We start from the raw sequence: 12,564 nt of genomic DNA, 5'->3' as shown, positions 1-12,564 counted from the left end.
ACCCAGGTCTCTGGAGCTGTGAAGCAGCAGTGCTAACCACTGTGCTATCGTGCCGCCCAGCGACAGGAATCATAGAATCCATAGAATCATAGAATCCTACATTGCAGAAGGAGGCCGTTCGGCCCATCGAGTCTGCATCGACCACAATCCCATCCAGGCCTTATCCTCATAACCCCATGCATTTACCCTAGCTAGTCCCGCTAACACAAAGGGGCAATTTAGCATGGCCAATCCACGTAACCTGCACATCTTCGGACTGTGGGAGGAAACCGGAGCACCCGGAGGAAACCCACGCAGACACGGGGAGAACGTGCAGACTCCGTACAGATAGCGACCCAAGCCGGGAATCGAATCCGGTTCCCTGGAAGACCACCCACTGGATTTTATGTGCCCATCTTGCCTTCAAACCCAGTGGTGAGGGAATATCCAGTAATATCCAGCCCCTGGAGTGTGGAACTTAGACTACAAGACAAGACTGCTAGCGACTACAGCCAGCTGCGTGTTTGAGATGTATATGAGTAACATCAGTGCGCTTATTGACAAAAACTAGGTATTTGTCACTATCAAGATCTCCTCTTAGCAAGTTCAATTGCAAAGAATTACAATCAATAACAATCTTTTTGAACGTCCCTGTCAGCTTTTAGTTCTTTTTGAAGAATGTTTGCATTCCTTTAAATTGAACATAGTTTCTGCCTATCAGCTGTGCACAACCTGAGGAGTTTAACAACACCAGGTTAAAGTCCAACAGGTTTATTTGGTAGCAAAAGCCACACAAGCTTTCGAGGCTCTGAGCCCCTTCTTCAGGTGAGTGGGAATTCTGTTCACAAACAGAACTTATAAGACACAGACTCAATTTACATGAATAATGGTTGGAATGCGAATACTTACAACTAATCCAGTCTTTAAGAAACAAAACAATGGGAGTGGAGAGAGCATCAAGACAGGCTAAAAAGATGTGTATTGTCTCCAGACAAGACAGCCAGTGAAATTCTGCAGGTCCACGCAACTGTGGGAGTTACAAATAGTGTGACATAAATTCTGATTCTAGGATCGCATGATAAAGACTCAGGAGGAAAAAAGCAGAAATATTTATGTGAAATAGTGTGACATAAACCCAATATCCCGGTTGAGGCCGTCCTTGTGTGTGCGGAACCTGGCTATCAGTTTCTGCTCCGCGACTCTGCGCCTCTGATATTCGGGTAAGCGTTCTCCAAGGCGGCCTTCGCGACACACGACAGCGCAGAGTCGCGGAGCAGAAACTGATAGCCAGGTTCCGCACACACAAGGACGGCCTCAACCGGGATATTGGGTTTATGTCACACTATTTCACATAAATATTTCTGCTTTTTTCCTCCTGAGTCTTTATCATGCGATCCTAGAATCAGAATTTATGTCACACTATTTGTAACTCCCACAGTTGCGTGGACCTGCAGAGTTTCACTGGCTGTCTTGTCTGGAGACAATACACATCTTTTTAGCCTGTCTTGATGCTCTCTCCACTCCCATTGTTTTGTTTCTTAAAGACTGGATTAGTTGTAAGTATTCGCATTCCAACCATTATTCATGTAAATTGAGTCTGTGTCTTATAAGTTCTGTTTGTGAACAGAATTCCCACTCACCTGAAGAAGGGGCTCAGAGCCTCGAAAGCTTGTGTGGCTTTTGCTACCAAATAAACCTGTTGGACTTTAACCTGGTGTTGTTAAACTTCTTACTGTGTTTACCCCAGTCCAACGCCGGCATCTCCACATCATGACAACCTGAGGCTCAGGGCTGGACTTTCCGGCCTTTTCCGCCAGTGAGAACTTCCGAAAAACACCGTAGACATTGATGGAACTGGAAGATCCCATTGGCGGTCAATGGCGAACTGCCTCTGCCATTGGAAAAAGTGCTGTGGGGAAGGTGGAAAATCCCAGCCTGAGTTTGTGGATGCAATGTGTTGTTCCAGCTCCTTGCCAATCCCGTTCTTCAGCCAGCAATTAAGAAATACTTCAGAATTGTGGGATGACACCACGTCCTGTAATTTCTTTCCTCATTGCTCTGTGATTGATTTTTGTTCAAGGTCTGAGGCTGCACACACCATTGGAGGGTAAAGGGGATTGTGAAGAACAACTACGGTCTAATGAAATAGCAAAATAGGCTAGTGGGGCTGAATGGCCTACTTCTGTTGCTATGTATTAACCCAGGCAGCTAGGATAATATCCCAAACAATCCCAAAATGTAATAGGATACTGACCTGAAGGAGTTACTGAACCACATGTAGTTGAGCTAATGTGCTGTTACTGGAGATGCAGTCATCAACTTAGATAATTTAGCATCAGCTACCCGTACGAACTCAGCTCTCTTTCAAGGTCAGTAATGCTTCCCCTGACTGCAGCACATCCTTATAAAGCCCCAGTGTTCATTATTTAAAAAGAAGTATTCAAATATTGAATGTGGAAGATGTGCTGGTGAGCTGCATTGGTCATGCTAAGTTCTCCCTCAGTGTACCCGAACAGACACCGGAGTGTGGCGACCATGGGATTTTCACAGTAACTTCATTGCAGTGTTAATGTAAGCCTACTTGTGACAATAAGAAATAAACTTCAAACTAAACTATTGATTGTATGGATAGGAGAAAATGGTAGATCATTAATATTAATCAGATTCTGGATAACCGATCTTTAAAATGTCCTGATAGTTAACTTCCTTCTCTAAATATGATATCCTGATGCCAAGATAAAGATTCCGGCTGGTATTTTATGACCTCGCTCGGGTGAGGCCCGTAAAATCCCACCAGAGGCCAACGGAGAATTCCGTCCTGCGAGCCTCGCCCACCCCGATTCCGGAGCAGGTTTGCCGGTAAAATTCCTAGTTTAAATTGTGACCCTGATGGTAAGATCGCCACTTAGCACTGGGGGACCCAGATATTGAAACTCCTTGTTTAAGAGCGGGTTCTTGGGATTCGCATTGTAAGGGACCCCTAATGATGACAGTCATTTAGTAAGAGAGCTACCTTCTGATACAAGTCTTTCTGTAGAAGTGGGTCATGGTATTAAGATTGCCTCTTTAAAAATTCCGACACTATCTCGCTTTGCCGCAGTGTGGCTACCAACTCTAATCTGCTGAATGAGACAGAGACTGCGGGCAGCCCACATAAATCTGTCAGGTAACTGGCTTCAATTCAGTCTGCTTCTCCACCAATTCATCTTTCTGTGGTGACACCTTGCAGCCTGGATTTAATATCTGCTTCGATCTCTCGGACACTTCTGTTGCATGGGCAATAACTCTTTGGTAGCCTAACTATATCTCCTACCCCCTTGTAGTGATGGCAGCACAAGGTTGGCAGGTTGTTAATCATGTCACCTCAAAAACCGCTGATGAAAGAAACTGCAGTGTAAAGCCAGTTGAGATTTAAAGCTGCAGTGTGCATTTTTTTAAAATCAACTTATTCTCCCTCGGAATCTTTGCTGTCACCAAGTGCTGGGGAATATACATTTCCTTTTAACCAGACTCTCAGCTCCCTGTGTACTGCCCCACCAAGCTCTCTAATGTCATTGTCAGAGAATCGTGTTCTCACTCATTCATGGGACGTGGGCATCACCGACCAGGCCAACATTTATTGCCCTGACAGCCCTTGAGAAATGGTGATGAGCCGCCTTCTCGAACCCCGAGAGGAGGTTCCAGGATTTTGACGCAGCCAAAGGAGTAACAGGCTGCAAGTCAGGATGGTGGAGGGGAGCATGCAAGCGTGGTGTTCCCAAGCCTTCAGAGCACAGAAGGAGGTCATCGGCCCATCAAGTCTGTGTCGGCTCTTTCCAAGTTAGTCCCCTTCTCTTTCCACACCTCTCAGCAACTTCACATATTTATTTGACTCCCTTCTGAAGACTGTTATTGGATCTACAGCCACCACCCTATCAGGCAGTGCATTCCAAATCCTAACCACTCGTTGCATAAAAACATTTTTCCTCATGTGGTCTTTTGTTCTTTTGCCAATCACCTTAAATCTTCATCATTAGGGTATCAACTTTTCACCAGTTGGAAACAGATTCGCTTTATTTATTCTCATCTAAGCCCTTCATGAATTTAAACATCTCATAGAATCCCTACAGCGCAGAAGGAGGCCATTCGGCCCATTGAGTCTGCACCGACCACAATCCCACCCAGGTTCTATCCCCATAATCCCATGCATTTACCCTAGTTTATCTCTATCAAATTTACTCTTACCCTTTTCTGTTCAAATGAAAACAACCCCAGCTTCTCTGATCCATCTCCGCAACTGTAATCCCTCATCCCTGGAACCATTCTAGTCAGTCTCTTCTGTACCCTCCCCAAAGCCGTTTCACTCTTTAAAGTTTGGCATTCAGAATTGATCAGAGTGCTGCTGCCAGGGCTGAAGAGGTGTTTTATGTAGGTTTGGCATAACTCCTTGGATTTTGGTTAAAGTTAAAAGCAAGTGCTTTATAAATAGCTGAGCTAAGTAAGCCTGAGATGCATTGAAAAAAGCAAGTAATACTAAAATAGATTAAAACCATCGTGTTTTAAATATGTCTGCACTGACTGGTTGTCAATTTATGGCAAATGCAGATAGTCCTCTTTAAGAACCCCACACACCGAATGAATGCACTGACACAATAAGCTAGGCAAATGTGACGGCCTAGTGGTATTATTGCTAGACTATGAATCTAGAAACTCAGCTAATGAGCTGGGAACCTCTGTTCAAATCCTGTCACCGCAGATGGTGGAATTTTAATTTAATGAAAATATCTGGAATTAAGAATCTACTGTTAACTGTGAAAGCAAAGTCGATTGTCGGAAAAACCCATCTGATTCACTAATATCCTTCAGGGATGGAAATCTGCCATCCTTACCTGGTCTGGCCTGCATGTGACTCCAGAGGCACAGCAATGTGGTTGACTCTCAACTGCCCTCCAAGGGTAACTAGGGATGGGCAATAAATTCTGGCCAGCCAATGACACCCATGTCCCATGAATGAATAAAATAAAAGGTAAGGAGAATTTAAGCTGTGTCACACCCAGTCTGGGAGCCTGTTTAATGATCTGGTGTAGGATTAACTTTGTTGCTATCCCATGACATACCACAGCACTCAACACCCTTCAATTTACAAAGCAAGAAGAATAGATCGGCCCAAAAGCATGGGCAGGAGACTGACAGAAATCCTTAGAAATGGTTGGAAAACAGCTACCTTGGATGGTGGTGAGTCCTGGTGTCCTGCTATTGAAGTTATGGAAGGTGATTGGATAACCATATAATCCCTACAGTGCAGAAGGAGGCCATTTGGCCCATCGAGTCTGCACTGACAACAATCCCACCCAGGCCCTATTCCCGTAACCCCACATCTTTACCCTACTAATCCCCCTGACACTAGGGTTAATTTAGCTTGGCCAATCCACCTACGTCTTTGGACTGCGGAGGAAACCGGAGCACCCGGCGGAAATCCACGCAGACACGGGGGAGAATGTACAAACTCCACACAGACAGTGACCCGAGGCCGGAATTGAACCCGGGTCCCTGGCACTGTGAGGCAGCAGTGCTAACCACTGTGTCACTGTGCCACCTATAGAGTTTCTGTACCATCATAACATTTATATTTTTTAAAAACAGAGAAGTTTGCAATCATTAGGTTCACACATAACTTTGCCCAAAGTTCTATTTTTGATCCTTCACACTGGATCCAATTTCAAATCCTAGCCAGCTCCTTTGCGTCAATGTGTTCATTCTACACTACAGGGTTCTTAAAGGGGAACAGCAGTGTTTGCCTTAAATTAGCAAATAATCAACATAGACCTATTAAAATAAATAAAATGCTTTCTACCTATTTTAGTATGACTTGCTGTTTTCAATATATCTTGGACTTATTTATTTCAGCTAATCATGCTAACTGTTGATACTGTGGAGGGATGGTGGAGGGAGTGAATGTTTGAGGTGGGGTGGTATTGGAGTGGGCTCCTTTGTCCTGGATAGTGTTGAGCTTCTTGAGTGTTGTTGGAGCCCTGCACTCATCCAGGTAAGTGGAGAGCATTCCATCAACTGCTGACTTGTGTTGTTCAGATGATGGGCAGGTTTTAGGAGCCTGCGGGTCAGTTACTTGGCACAAAATTCCATGGGGGTAGAGGGGGGAGCAGGGCGGGGGCGGGGGGGGGGGGGGGGTTCCGCTCATATTTTAAGAAATGGCGGAGGGTTGGAGAATTGAGCAGGAATCCCAAAATGACTTTTATGTTTGATTGTTCCGTCCGCCCTCGGCGCATCCCGTCAATGCAGGAATCCAGAATTTAAAAATCTGAATTCCCACCTGCATTTATTTCAGTATAATTATCCGGTCTTTGCGCCCAAAAGTTCCCCCCCTCCGTTAAATTGTCCACTCACACCGGCATCACGGCAGGCCCCCCCACGACTTGCACCCGGCGAGAAGAATCCGCCGGAGGCATAAAAGAACTAGGAGCCGGAGTAGGCCATCTGGCCCCTCGAGCCTGCTCCGCCATTCAATAAGATCATGGCTGATCTTTTTGTGGACTCAGCTCCACTTACCCGCCCACTCACCATAACCCTTAATTCCTTTACTGTTCAAAAATGTATCTATCCTTGCCTTAAAAACATTCAATGAGGTAGCCGCAACTGTGTCACCGGGCAGGGAATTCCACAGATTCACAACCCTTTGGGTGAGGAAGTTCCTCCTCAACTCAGCCCTAAATCTGCCCCCCCTTATTTTGAGGCTATGCCCCCTAGTTCGAGTTCTGGGTGGGTGAGGGGGCAAAATACTCCAATGGGGGAGGTGCAGGGAGTTCCTTGGTTGGGTAGGGTTCCATTCCATTTTCTTTACATCGCCCAAAAGGGCGCCTTACAAAGGGTGCCCTTTATAAACCACACCCTGATCTTTTAAAAGCCAAAGTTATTGATGGGGCGGGCACATTTGGAGCATGCCCTGCCAGTGTGACATCATACAGTGGTACAAGTTGGCAGTATAGATGGCGGGCTACCCTCTACTTTTCCCCCTCGAGTTGACACTTAGACAAAAAAAAATTGGTAAATTCTGCCCCCGGCCCCTGAGCTGCCCTGGTAGCCACGGTGTTAATATGGCTGCTCCAGTTCAGTTTCCACTCAATTGTAACCCCCCCGCCCCCCCCAGGATATTATCGGGGGGCGATTCAGCGGTGGTAATGCCATTAAATGTCAAGGGGAAATGGTTAATTTCCCTTTTGTTGCCAATAGTTATTACCTGACATTTGTGTGAATGTTACTTGCCACTTATCAGCCCGAGCCTGAATGCTGTCCAGGTCTTGCTGCACATGGGACATGGATTGCTTCAGTCCCTGAGCATTTGTGAATGGTGCTGAACAATGTGCAATTATCAGGGAATGTCTAATGGAGGGAAGGTCACCAGTGAATTAACTGAAGGCAGTTGGGCCAATGCAACCACCTTCTTTTGTGCTGACTCAATGACTCGAAGGTTTTCCCCCTGATTCCCATTGAATTTGCTGGGTCTCCTTGATGCCAAACTTGGTCAGATGCTTCCTTGATATCGAGGGTAGTTAATCCCAGCCTACTTCTTGTGCTCAGCTTATTTGCCCATATTTGGACCAAGGCAATGGAACCAAGTGACCCTGGCAGAACCCAAACTGAACATCAGTGAGAGGGTTATTGCTGTGGAAGACAGCACTGGCCATTACATCTTCATTCCATCCAGAAGGCAGAAAAGAAGGAGCAATGATGATGAGAAGAGCTGAGTTTCTGTCACACACAGACTATTCAGCCTCAGAAACATTTACATTTGTCAGTAAATTATAGTGCATCTTAAAATTAATATATATATAAAGCATATCTCTCACTGTCCCCATCCTCCCAATAAACCCAGATAGTATCAGGTATTTAATGGTGATATGTTAAAGGATTCTATGCTACTTACCTTCATCTTGTTACAAATGATTTGTTGGAAAATGTACAGTGGGAGTAATTTAAGACTGTAGCTTTCTGTTTCTTCATTTTTCCCTCTACGTGTGGAAGTTATGGCTGATCATTTTCAATAACTGCTTGTGTTTACGCCTCTGCGTCATCACTCAAAGCCTTTTTTAAAAAATAGCTCCTTTAATTCTCTGAGGAGCAGCTTCTGTTCTCTCACTGTCCCTGTTTCCACTCTGAGTGAGATTACCCGAGGATTGAGCTGAATTGTGGCTGTGAATGTGTAACTGGGCCAAGGTTAGCCCAGACTGTCAAAGCTGCCAGAGAAATGAGACTAATCCCACCAGCCTGCACTAGATTCCAACCCAGGCTGTTCAGACTCACCATTCAAAGATTTACTTGCCTCCTAAGAAATGATCTTTAACTTCAGATAACAATTAACAAGACTGTACGAAATACTCTGAACCAGCTGGAGAAGGATTGCCACCTGATCACAGAAACTATTATTAACAAACTGACACAAAGAGTTTCTCCCACTTGATGTTCCACAGCCCACTGGGAATCTTTTGGCTTTTTCTGTATGTTCAATTCTTCAGCCTTTGTTACCTGCTGATTTTTTAAAAAAAGGAACAAGGCAAAATTTACAAGGTTTTGTTCTGTGTTCTATGCATTCAATTATTGCAGTAAAGAAAAGTGAATGAGATGTAACAATTTGGTGTTTATTATGACTGGATTAGAAAATGAAGCATGCCCCAGTGTTCAACTGCAAAGTTCAAGGGGGTTTAATTGGACATCTCCCAAAAACAGGCGTGGGGATCATGTTACATTAATTATCTGTAGCCTTTTATTGCTTTTTGTTAAATTAATGCTGCTTGCAGTTTTAAATGATTGCTGTATGTAGCCAGCACTACCCACGCTCTTCACTGGGTCCCCTTCTGATGTGTGCAGCCAATGTCATGAGTGAGTAACGCTCTGTAAAGACAGCCTGCATCTCTGAGAAGAGATCAAAAGAATTGAACATACAGAAGAAACCCACTGGCATGGTGGCACAGTGGTTAGCACAGCTGCCTCACAGTGCCAGGAACCCGGGTTCAATTCCAGCCTCGGGTGACTGTCTGTGTGGAGTTTGCACATTCTCCCTGTGTCTGTGTGGGTTTCCTCTGAGTGTGGTGCGAGTGATGGGAGCAACAATTATCTCTGCAAGCTCAACAGACATCAGGCACAAGAGGGCCACCTTTTAAAGTAGCCATGCAAAAAATTTAAAGGAGCCACGCACTTAAATCCCATGCACACTCCCAAAAAATTGGGTACTTTGGAAAGTGAATCTGCGCTGTGACATTCTGAATATGCAAAAACATGCACTGAGATTCTCAGACACTGCACTGGAGGTCTTGGAGGAAGAGTTGTAAAGAAGGCGATATATCCTATTTCTGCACAAAGGTGGTATGTTTTCCGGGAAGATGCTCGGGGAGATAGTGGGAATAGTGGCAGAGGTCAATGCCAGCAGTGTCGTTGCAAGAACAAGGATGCATTGAAGGAAGCGGTTTAGCAATCTGACACAAGTTGTCAGGGTCAGAGATTTCAGTTCTCAAATGGAACATTCTACCAGCTAGACCGCCAGCCTCATCACTGCTCAATGCATTACTCCCCATCACCGGTCTCCTAACAACTCAGATACAATGTGCTGCTCTCAGAGGAAATCCACGCAGACATGGGGAGAATGTACAATCCCCACACAGTCATTTGAGGCTGGAATTGAACCCAGGTCCCTGGCGATGTGAGGCAGCAGTGCTAACCACTGTGCCACCATGCCGCCCTTTGGTCTTCTTCAGTACAATTCTTTCGATCTCTTTTCAGAGATGCAGGCTGTCTTTATAGAGCGTTACTCACTCATGTCTCATCCCTTTATGCTTTACCTCATTCACACGATTAGCACTATAGCAAGCCTCACATTCATAAATCAGAGCTCAGACACACTGGCAGCTTTTCAACCATGACAGGCACTTCACTCAAACATCTTGCAGCATGCTCACTTGATGCACGTCAATCGAGCACAAGACACAAGGCTTCGGTAACTGAAGGCTTTTATTGTCTGACAATGGAACTATTTGAACACGAGTACACCATTCCAGACTGGAGGGGTCCCGCCCGAGCAGAGGGTCTTATACCTCTCCCAGGAGGCGGGGCCCGACTGGGATGTGCCACAACAGTAACAACCACAGGTGTATTAGTCCCACAGTGTAAACACCCTAGCCCAACAACAACATTAGAACAACCCCACAGTGGTAACCAACGATGGTTCACCACATCACTATAACACTTTCCTCTTCCTTGCAGGAGGAGGTGCACAACAGGAGAAAGCAGGAAAAGAACAGCAAGGGGATAAATGCACCCGTATATCACTGAGGAAGTGGCTATGGCAGGGCTGGAGGAATTGAAGATGAGGTTGTCTACATACCTGATCCCCCTCCTCTCTTTCCCTTCCCCCTAACCATATAATCCCTTCTGTCTTAAAAGCTGCTAATGGTGTAAATAAGCATCTCTTACTCTCTCCTCATACCCTCATCACAACCCTTTACCTTTCTTCATTTCAGGTCCCCAGGAACTGCAACCAACAGGTGTGGAGGCAGTTCAATGATCTGTTGGATTTGTGAACTACCTAGCAAAGTTCTTACCCAATTTGTCATCAGGGTGTGAACATCTCCTCAAGCTCACTGCAAAGGATGTTCAATGGTGTTAGGGCACACAACAAGAACAACAAAGAACAGTGCAGCACAGGAACAGGCCCTTCAGCCCTCCAAGCCTGCGCCGATCACGTTGTCCTATCTAGACCAAACCGCCTGTATCCCTCTATTCCCCGCCTGTTCATGTGTCTATCTAGAAAAGTCTTAAATGTCGCTAATGTGTCTGCCTCAACCACCTCACTTGGCAGTGCTTTCCAGGCCCCCACACCCTCTGTGTAAAAAACGTTACCCACACATTTCCACTGAACCTTCCCCCCCTACCTTGAACTTGTGCCCCCTTGTAATTGTCATTTCTGCCCTGGGAAAAAGCTTCCAACTCTTCACCCTATCTATACCCCTCATAATTTTATCAACTTCTATCAGGTCACCCCCCTCAGCCTCCATCTTTCCAGGGAGAACAATCCCAGTTTATTCAATCTCTCCTCATAGCTAATACCAGGCAACATCCTGGTAAACCTTTTCTGTACTCTCTCCAAAGCCTCCACATCCTTCTGGTAGTGTGGCAGCTTTCACTCACATTAAGCTTGTGTTGACAATGCCAGTGCTGAGGTACCACAGTGTTAATGACGAGGTCGCCCTGCAGTGCGAAGCTTTAGTAGCCATCAACCCAGCAGAGACATAGGGATGAATTTTCCTGTTCCGCCCGCTACGGTAATCATAGAGGGAGAAGGGCAGACCATGGAAAAGTTCATTGACCCCAGGCAGGATTTTCCGGTTTCGGGGCAAGTGTGGGCCGGAAAATCCCACCCATTGAATCTGACAGACAAATGTCTTGCCCAGATCAAGCAAGCTACGCAACAAACTCTCCAAGTGCTGCAGGAAGTAGTGATGAAAGAATGGCCAAACCAGGATAACATTCCTATTGCTATTCAAAGATGATGTGATGGCACAGTGGTTAGCACTGCTGCCTCACAGCGTCAGGGACCTGGGTTCGATTCTGGCCTCAGGTCACTGACTGTGTTGAGTTTGCAGGTTTTCCCTGTCTCTGCGTGGGTTTCCTCTGGGTGCTCCTGTTTCCTCCCACAGATCAATGATGTGCGGGTTAGGTGGATTGGCCATGCTAAATTGCCCCTTAGTGTCAGGGAGGTTAGCAGTGTAAATGCATGGGGTTATGGGGATAGGGTCTGGGTGGGATTGTGGTTGGTGCAGACTCGATGGGTTGAATGACCTCCTTCTGCACTGTAGGGATTCTATGATTCTATGAGGTGGCATCTTGTACAAATGTACTGGAGTCATCATCCCAAAGGAAGAGAAAAGAGATACTGAAGTGTATCCATGCAAGTCAGCAAGGAATTGAATCTAGTCTAAGGAAGGCAAGAGTAGTGTTTTATGGATCAAACATGAGCAGTGAGATTAAGGATTATATCAGCCAGTACAGTGCTAGTAATGAATACCAAACTAAGCAGGCTAAAGAACTGCTGTTGACTCAAGACATCCCAAATCATGGATGAAGCTTGGAACAGATCCCTTCATTCTCTTTGGAACTGATTACCTCATCACCTTTGACCATTATTCAGACAACAGACCAGGTAAGGACGGCAAATTTCCTTCCCTAAAGGTAATTAGCGATCCAGATGGGTTTTTACAACAATGGATGGTAGTTTCCTGGTCACCATTCTAAGATTAGTTTTATATTCCTGATTTATTAGACAAGCTGACATTAACAACCACCAATGGGATCATAGAATGCCTGAAAGCACACTTCCATCATTATAGCATTCCTGGCATAGTGGTGAGTGATAGTGTCCCTCAGGTCACAAATGAAGAATTGAGGCAGTTCATAATGATTGGAAAATTTGGCACGACACATCATGTCCACGCCATTCCCAGTCAAATGGAAAGGGTGAGCCAGAAGTGAAACTTGTCAAAGGCATCATCGGAAAAAAATGTTTTTCTTTATTCTTTCTTGGGGTGTGGGCGTCGCTTG

At 45.5% G+C, this 12,564-nt stretch overlaps 1 long non-coding RNA gene across 1 annotated transcript; it reads left to right on the top strand.

The window, feature by feature from the left end:
• The first annotated feature begins 5,915 nt into the window (after positions 1 to 5,915).
• Positions 5,916 to 11,022, top strand: LOC144503135 (uncharacterized). Its single transcript, XR_013499417.1, has 3 exons — positions 5,916 to 6,004; positions 10,231 to 10,338; positions 10,488 to 11,022. It is a non-coding gene; the product is annotated as an uncharacterized LOC144503135 (long non-coding RNA).
• The last annotated feature ends 1,542 nt before the right edge of the window (positions 11,023 to 12,564 follow it).

Source organism: Mustelus asterias, chromosome 13 (genome assembly GCF_964213995.1).
Source record: "Mustelus asterias chromosome 13, sMusAst1.hap1.1, whole genome shotgun sequence".
NCBI lineage: Eukaryota > Metazoa > Chordata > Chondrichthyes > Carcharhiniformes > Triakidae > Mustelus > Mustelus asterias.
Note: the sequence above shows the minus strand (reverse complement) of the source record. Positions and strands in the feature narration are given on the sequence as shown.